This window comes from Schistocerca americana, chromosome X (assembly GCF_021461395.2).
Source record: "Schistocerca americana isolate TAMUIC-IGC-003095 chromosome X, iqSchAmer2.1, whole genome shotgun sequence".
Classification (NCBI taxonomy): Eukaryota; Metazoa; Arthropoda; class Insecta; order Orthoptera; family Acrididae; genus Schistocerca; species Schistocerca americana.
The window spans coordinates 891,976,463-891,986,408 of NC_060130.1; positions in this window are offsets into that span (position 1 = coordinate 891,976,463).

Below are 9,946 nucleotides of genomic sequence, written 5' to 3' on the forward strand. Positions count from 1 at the left end.
TTATCTTAGAAGCTAGATTAAGGAAAGGCAAACCTACATTTCTAGCATTTGTAGACTTAGAGAAAGTGTTTGATAATGTTGACTGGAATACTCTCTTTCAAATTCTGAAGGTGGCAGGGGTAAAATACAGGGAGCGAAAGGCTATTTACAAATTGTACAGAAACCAGATGGCAGTTACAAGAGTCGAGGGGCATGAAAGGGAAGCAGTGGTTGGGAAGGGAGTGATACAGGGTTGTAGCCTCTCCCCGATGCTATTCAATCTGTATATTGAGCAAGCAGTAAAGGAAACAAAAGAAAAGTTCGGAGTAGGTATTAAAATCCATGGAGAAGAAATAAAAACTTTGAGGTTTGCCGATGACATTGTAATTCTGTCAGAGACAGCAAAGGACTTGGAAGAGCAGTTGACCAGAATGGACAGTATCTTGAAAGCAGGGTATAAGATGAACATCAACAAAAGCAAAACGAGGATAATGGAATGTAGTCAAATTAAGTTGGGTGATGCCGAGGGAATTAGATTAGGAAATGAGACACTTAATGTAGTAAAGGAGTTTTACTATTTGGGGAGCAAAATAACTGATGATGGTTGAAGTAGAGGGGATATAAAATGTAGACTGGCAATGGCAAGGAAAGTGTTTCTGAAGAAGAGAAATTTATTAACATCGAGTATAGATTTAGTGTCAGGAAGTCGTTTCTGAAGGTATTTGTATGGAGTGTAGCCATGTATGGAAGTGAAGCATGGACGATAAATAGTTTAGACAAGAAGAGAGTAGAAGCTTTCGAAATGTGGTGCTATAGAAGAATGCTGAAGATTACATGGGTAGATCACATAACTAATGAGGAGGTATTGAACAGAATTGGGGAGAAGAGTTTGTGGCACAACTTGACTACAAGAAGGGATCGGTTGGTAGGACATGTTCTGAGGCATCAAGGGATGACCAATTTGGTACTGGAGGGCAGCGTGGAGGGTAAAAATTGTAGAGGGAGACCAAGAGATGAATACACTAAGCAGATTCAGAAGGATGTAGGCTGCAATAGGTACTGGGAGATGAAGAAACTTGCACAGGATAGAGTAGCATGGAGAGCTGCATCAAACCAGTCTCAGGACTGACAACCACAACAACAACAACATGGTCATGCTGTAGAAACAGTAAATGTGAAATGTGTTTTATTCATCTCATAACGTACACAATTTCAGGACATATGTCTGATGTACAGGAGACATGTCAATGTTACAATTTGCTTATTTAAAATTTTGTCACACTTACAATAATACTTTGTGGAGCATTTACTTACTTTCAATTTGTCAAACTTATAGTAGTTACGTCTACTATAACTATCACGGATTTTTATTCCATTTTAGGGATCCAGCTCAAAGCGTCATTTCGTCCTTCATGAAATCGTCCACAGAGTGGTAGCATCGTTCAATTAGAAAATCATGTAACTTGCTTTTTAAAATATTTATCTTCATATTCATTATGTCTCACCCTTTTATTGTGTTGTGAATTTTCATGGCTATATACTGAGGAGTCTGAGTATGTAGTTTTAAGCGATGAGAGGTGAGCATGAAGTTCTCTTTATATCTTGTGTCATATGAGTGTTCAAAATTATTTTTTTGTAATAGACCAGCTCTGCTGTGTAGGAAAAGAACCACCTCAATGATATATGAAGAGGCGACAGTTAATATTTTTAGGTCTTTAAATAATGGTTGACAAGATGCCCTCAGCTGTGCAGGGCACATGTTGTGATTGGTTCTTTTTTTGCAACTTTAAAATTCGTGTAACATTTCATGATTTTCCCCAAAACATTATTCCATATCGAATAAATGATCCAAAGTAGCTATAATACTCTATTTTCCTGGTGGCCACATCAGTGGCACAGTCTAAAATTTCCATTGCAGATACAAGGCTGTTTAATTTATTTGCTAGATATTCTATATGAGAATTCCAACTCAAAGCTCTGTCTAAGTTTATTCCCAGGAACCTGAAGGAGGCAGGTTCTCCCATTTTTTGATTGTTGTGAGTGACACAGATTTCTTCAGTTTTTGAATGTGAGTTTTTGAAATTCAGTGGTATATTGTCAGAATTTTCATTTTCAATAAGGGCAAAAGTATCATCTGCAAACAAATTTAAATGATTATATATATTGAGAGACAAGTCATTTACATACAAAAGGAATAAAATGGGTCCAGGGATTGAGCCTTGAGGAACACCTTGTGTGACGGTTTTCCACTCGGATAAGTGATCGGCTCCATTTGATGTGATTACTAACCTTTGTTTCCTCTCCAAGAGATATGATTCAAACCATTTCAAACCAACATCCCTTATTCCATACCTGTTGAGTTTGAAAATCATCAGGGCATGGTTTACAGAGTCGAATGCTTTTGTAAGGTCACAGTATATTCCTGCGACCTTAGCTTTCCTATATAGTGATGAAGTAATTTTTTCAATAAACTCATTTATTGCATCTACTGTGTTTTTGCCTTGTTGGAAGCCAAATTGGTTATTTGAAATGACGTTGATCTATGTGATGAAGCTTTGTATCTGTAAAGCAGCAAGTTTTTCAAATATTTTTTTTTTTATGACAGTGAGTATAGAGATTGGGTGATAATTTCCCATATCATCTTTTGAACCGTTTTTAAACAATGGTTTTAGTTCCGCATATTTCAAGAGATCAGGGAAGTAAACTTCTTCAAAGGATTTGTTTATTATGAGAGAGAGAGAGAGAGACGATGAGATATCATGTTGTAAACTTTTTTTATTATTTTGGTGGGTATCCCATTCCAGTCAACAGAGTTTTTGTCTTTTAAGGAGAGTATGACATTTTCAACAAATTTTGCTTAGACTGTGTTGAATTTTTTGACACACTCACTGGTATTGCCTTTTAACCCAAAACTATTTACTTTCTGCTCATAATTTGCTATATCTAAATCAGATTTTGTTACATTTATGAAGTACTCCTTAAAGCACTCAGATATTTGAGCTGGATTTACAACCAATTTTTCCTTAAGTTTGATTTCTGAATGTCTTGTTTATGATTTGAGACACCTAATTCAGACTTAACTACAGACCATACTGCCTTTGTTGTATTTTTCTACCCTAGAATGAATTTGTTTGGAAGCTTTCACAACTTTTTTAAAAACAGTTTTATTGTTTCTAACATATTTTACAAAATCAGGATCTTTGTTGTACTTCAGTTGATTGTGTAGCTTCCTTTATCTCTCACTCAATATTTTTATTCCTGGAGTGATCTATCTTATGTTATTTGATTTTTGTTGCAATATGATCTTGGTGGGAAAGCTTCATTAAATACTTCAAGAAAACTGTTTAAGAATGTACTAAAGTTTTCATTTGTTGAATCACCATCCCAAAAACACCATTTAACTTTACTTAGTTTCTCATAGAACCTTTCAGTATTCGTTTTATTGAAACTTCTTTTGATATATGTTTTTCTTATATTATGTTTATCAGTTTTTGGCAGTGAGACAAGTAAGGCTGAGTGATCAGAAAGTTCTAAGTCTAGACAGAAATTATGTACATTATCAATGTAGTAATTTATTACAATGATGTCGATGCTTGTTGCTGAGTGAATATTTTCTCTGGTAAACTCCAAAAAAATTGGTTTAAAACCAGACTTTTTAATTGAATCAATAAATGTTGTTGATTCTTTAATGTCATTTGCAGTATTTATATTAAAATCTGCTGCTATTACAATTTTTCTTCTTTTTTTTCTTTAGTTTATCTAGTGAATGGAAATCTGTATACTATTTACCTGGAAAGATACCAGCATACTCAAGTAAATATTAAGCTACCAATAGAGATAAAAGTACATATTTAATGTAAATGTGGAAACAGCAGACTTTTTTCAGAGTAGCATCTTTCTTACTTTTATGTTAAATTCAGCTGGCATAAGAATGAAGAGCCTTAGGAGTACAATGATAGTTCACAGTTAATGGTGTCTACAGCTTAAGTTACTATGATTTGCTTGTCTTCTGTCAATTATCAATGTATGCCTTGACTCTCTCCACATCCTTGTAGATTCTCCTTCTTAATGGAATCTGCTGAATATGACGGGCATCCCATTTGAGGAAGTAAGGACTGATGAAGATTAAAAGCTCACACAAGTGTAATGATATATCACATATGTTTATGAACATCAGTCTGCAATACACCAGTACTGTTCTCAATAACCTACATAGTCTGTATTTCAGGTGTGGCAAGTTTCCATGTAGATTAAAATATTTAGTCACTAAATAGCTGAAAGTTAATGGGCACAGTTAGATATGAATTTCCTAATTACTATCAAATGCTTCTGAGAAGGTCATGTATAGAGAAGTATGCACGTAAATTGTCAGATTTGTAGTTTGGCTTTTGGAAAAGAAAGCTTAGTTTTATCTTTCATGTGTGAAACATTGCAGCACTAAAACTTAAGCTGGGGCAATGGATGTCTTCTATAATCAACAAAAACATTAATTTGTGTGCACTACACTATACTTTGGTAGAAGTTAAAAATGAGATTTTTTACCACTGGTTCCATTCAAATTTAGCAAATATATTGTAAAAGAAATGATAAAAGAGTTACAGTTCTCTGTGACAGGTAGAACAGGCACCAGAGTGCATTAGTGTTACTTGAGGTTGTTGTTGTTGTTACCAGGCCTGGTCAGCTATGTAAAGGTCTGAACAGTATTAGATTCTGAGTATTCAATGTGAAGGACACAGAAGTGCCACATATTTATCTGAGACAGCATTATCAGCAACCAGCAGTGTCTGAAAGTGGCCTCATTGTAGGTCTCCATTTGGCAGGCTGCTCAAATCATGCAGTATCCAGATTTATGAAGCCTTCAGATGTGACAGTAGCCCAATGTCAGGTCGCATGGGAACATCAGGACCAGGTATACTAGTTATCAAGTTTCCAGTCAATTACACCTAACCAAAACAAGGGAAGGTCACTGTACTATGCATCACACACATCTCTGCAAGCTGACAACAAGTAATGGACTCTCTACAACTTCCTGTGTCATCACACACCATTGGTGAGAGTCTAGCAGCATCCAGACTATGGATTTACTTTCATATATTGCCATTAAAACCACAATACAAACCACTGCATTTTGAAGTGGTCCCATGACTGGGAACATGGACTGCTGATGAAATGAATCATATTGTGTTCAGCAATAAATCACAGTTCTGTTCTACTCTGGATGACCATCATCACTGACTATGGTGGTGATCTGGGTAGAAATTCTGTTCTTCCAGCATTTTTCTCATAGTTTTATGATGTGGGGAGCCATCAGGTATGAATACAGCTGGTAGTTATTTAGTGGACTCTTGTGGCACAATGATACATCACAGTCATCCAGCATCCTCATGTGTTGCCTTTCATGTAATGATATCATGACACTATTTTTCATCAAGATAATTTTTATCTTGTTACATGTCTCTATGAACTGTCTTTGTGAAACTGATGTAGTCACATAGGCAGAAAGATCCCCATATAAGTCCCTAACAGAACACATGTGGGACTGTGAGCCAGTGATCAGAATATCGAGGACCCCTTCCCAACTGAATGTATGTACAGGCCAGAGAGAGTGCAATGTCATACTGATAAATGGACTCATCCTGCCAAGTTCTTTATAAATTTGACTCGATACTGAACTCACTGAAATAACATCATATATCCTATCAAACCGTGAAGCTGCATTTCATTTCCTTCTCCTGTCTTGGCGCTTGACCTTTTTTGTCAGGCAGTGCATTAAGATCAGATTTGGAAGAATTACAAGGGCCTAGAGGATGACACTATAGTCTTTTCACTAGATGGTGCTGTCACCTGCAAAACAGAGGGGAAAACACTTTCTTAAATAATAATGACTGTTTTTAACTGCATGTTCATGTTATATGATTAAAAATTAACTTGGAAATTGTTTACACTGGGGCCATGGACAAAACAGTTTCTTAGTAGAACTAATTTGCTTTATGAGCCCGCTTTGTATTATAAATAAACATTTTATATTGCTTAATGCAACATCACACAAAAATTTCATTATATACTTGCAGCACACCATGATCCAGACAAAAGTGTGAAAAAAACACTGTGTGTGCAGGTTGCCCTTTTGACATTCTACATACTGAACTCCACATCTGCAGCTGTTTTATCCATACACACCATAAATGTGTTGTACAAAGTGGTCAACATGAAACTGGCTTGCAACATATTTTATGCACCTTAAGAAAGGTAACCCAATTAATATCAAATGCCTACTTGTCAAGGATTCCAGGGATACAACATTACTTCCTCATCAATATCTGCAAATGCATTTGTAATACCTTCAGTAATATATGTACAAGTCGTATGGCATTTCTTCATGCACTTTTCCTTTAAGAAGTCCCAGGGAAAGAAATCTTGAGATGTTTGATCTGGTGGTCTAGCAGGCTAATTTATTGTACTACCACTTTCTATTCAGCAAATATTGTAGCTGTGGACTAATGCCTCCTGTGTTTTTTGTGTGGAACATGCTGGCCAGCCATCACACTGGAACCATATAACTTGACATCTTTAAGTGTTAACAGTAAGTATTCCTCCAGAAAGTTTAGACATGTTTGTCAATACAAAATGCCTGCATAGAAATAAAAATCAACAGATGTTCCAGTCATTATTCTACACTGAATGTCAACTGTTCAAGGATGCTGTTGTTCAACTTCATGCATCCACTAATGCATGTTGCATCAACTGAAGTGATTCCAGAAGACAGTTTCTCTGAAATTTTTTCCATCTTTCTCGTCGAATATGAATAGGAAATTTTAAAAAATATCACTTCTATTACCAAGATGTGTTACTAATAACCTATATTAGTATTGTGCAACTTGTGTATATCAAAAGTAGGTAAAGCTGTCATCAGTCTCAAGGTTAGTTTGAACATCTCAGTGCTTTATTAGACATTACCCTATTGGAGGTTGTATGCCATTACCTTCCTCTGACCTTTGAAACCTCGCAAGTTATAGTGATTCCTACAGTTTCATTTGGACTCTGAACCACTTTACTTGTACAGGAGGTTATAGATCTCTGTTTTCATTTTCTTCCTTCATTTCTTATCAACATTTTGTGGATTCTTGAGTCAGCAACATGTTTCATGATTAAGTAGTATAGGCCTAGATACACACACAAAATATAGTAAAAAATCCAGTGCTATATTCTTCAGTGAAAAATTGAATTATAAATGAATTTTGAGTACTGTAAACAAAACAGGAAATATGCTGTCTTTCCATCTGTTCTTTTAATAACTCTTAATCACTTTTAAGAACCAGTTATCAATGTTCTAAGAATCCTAAGACCTTCATCAGAAAGGGATTTGTCTTGTCATGTGTATATCTTGTCACACAACCAGAATTTGGCCTTATCTCTGAATTTTATCAATTGTCTCAGAGCAATAAATGTTCATAGCTTAATCCTAAAGAAATATAACTTGATATCATTGCTTAGTCTTGTTTATCCAAAAATCTTTAATGCTTTTATTACTTCAGATTTGATACACCAGTGTATATAAACAGATTTTCAATTCTGCTCTTGATCAGTTATCTTTGCTGACATGGAGCTGAACAAAATTCTTCTATTTGCTGTCACTATTGTAGGTGTTTTAGCCAGTGAGTACTGCAATCACCATACATTCTTATTTATTTTGAACTATTTTTCATGCAACTTATTATTCTCATAAAAATGTTCCATAATTCTCAAAGAACTTTCACACAGACACATAACACACAACTTCATGCAAGATAAATTAAATGTATGCTGATATGTTTCAGTTTAATATTCCATTAACAGAAGCTAATTCATTTATAGAAGTTAGCTCATGATTGTAACAATGGTAGTTGTGAAATTATTGCTATATGTCATTTTGTGTGGGTTATATGTATTAGTAAACTTCCACATGTTTGTGAGGTTTTGTAGGTCTTGTCAGACAATCTAGAGTTGTAGTATGCTACTGCTAAAGAAAGTCCCAATAATGGGTTCAGTATGATTCTGTGAAAAAGAATGATTCATTCCAGCAACTTATATAATTTTATATTTTATTAGGAAACATGCTAAAACATGGGTATGATGATATTGCTTTGTTTTTTTAATGAACTCGTGTTTCACATCCAGTTTCTGAATCTGAGTGGCAACACACATACTTTTCATTGTCCTGCTCTCTCTGAATTCATTAGAGACTTTCTGTCATGATATTACTGAAGTTATTTTCATCAGTTTTGGCACATTGTGTACAAGGTGCAACCATACAACACTGATAGTGGTAATATCTGTAGCACAATGATTATAATGTTATTAATGAGAGATATGAAAGGTATTATTCATGGAAATAATAAACATGGCTGCCAATTAAAACACAATCATATGCTAGACAAATTACTATTGTGCATTTTCTCTCACTGAAAGGACATGAAACATGGATTCTGATTTCATTCAGAATACTTGCACACAATTATTTGAAAGGAAAAATTGTCACAGATCCTATATTGGTTCCTTTTCTATTATTGGCATTCAAGTTCATTATTGATAAATTGAGCACCAATTTTACATATAATTGCCTGACCTCAGTCATGGTGGTATTTCAAATAATTTAATCATTTCATCTACAACATAAATAGTTAATGCATGGTTCCTGATAGCTTGTATTTACATATGAGACATATTATAAAACATTTATGATTTCTTAAATGAACAATGTTGCATATAAAATGTGCAGCTATTTATTAAACTGCATTTTTTAAAAGTTTCCCATTACTCAAGTTTCAGTGATTTTATCAGAGGAATAATAAACACAATGCTGTTTCAACCACAGAAGAATGTCAGTTTCAGTTTCAACAGTTGAACTCAGTACACCAGATACTTCATTCTTTTTTTGTGCCAAAATTGCATTCCCTTTAGGAAATACCAGCCATTTTACAAAATCTTGACTTCAAAATGCAAAAACATCTTCTATTATGACATCAGAGTCCTTTGATGACTAAACTCATAAAAATATAGAATGGCCCCTAGAGTACAATCTTCATTTCATAGGTTTACAGAGTTTCTTCAGTGATCTCACAGTTTCCATAAATAGACAACTATAGTTTGTGTTGCAAATCCGTGTTGAAAAATTATGAACTAATAATAAAGTAGATTTACTCTAAACTAAAGTCCATCTGAACTGGCCTCTGAAGGCCCAATAGTAAAGGCCAGCTGCCATATTGTCCTCAGCCTATAAGTATCATGGGATTCTCTCCTGGCTGTTGTCAGTTTACATGACCGGAGCCACTACTTCGCACTGAAATAACTCCTCAGTTGACCTCACTAGGGCTGTGTGCACCCCACTTGCCAACAGTGCTGAGCAGACTCAGACAGTGACCCAACCAAGTGCTAGCCAAGCCCAACAGCACTTAACTTCAGTGATATGACGGGAACTGGTGTTACCACTAGGGGAAGACTATTGAAAAAATAGATTTACATGTCATTAAAATTGTTTAGAATGTTCGAAATTGTATCTTGCACCATTGCAGTCCATAAATGAAGATTAATATTCAGTAATTTAATGGAGTCCAAAGTGTGTAAATGGATAGTCAATTAAGCTGAAGTGGGCGCACTGATAATTGTCCATCCAGAGAGATTACCCCATATCACTGAATAGTAAATAAGAGCTTTTGTAACACTTGGCATACTTTCAGTTTCTGTAGAGACTGGGAATATATACTGCAGAAAGTCTGTTAGAAGGTAAAGGGCTTACATGGTAGGCTTAGTTAGTTAGTTTTAGAGTACTCTATAGTGAGATAATTAGTGCCCATGTTATGCTTTGTCAGAAGCAGGAACTGTGAAGTATATAACTCTGATTACTTGGTTCCCCCTGGAGTGAGGAGTTTTGTTGGATTAAATAAGTGAGATTAGCAAAGAGGAGGACTGGAGATGGGAGTGGAAAGGG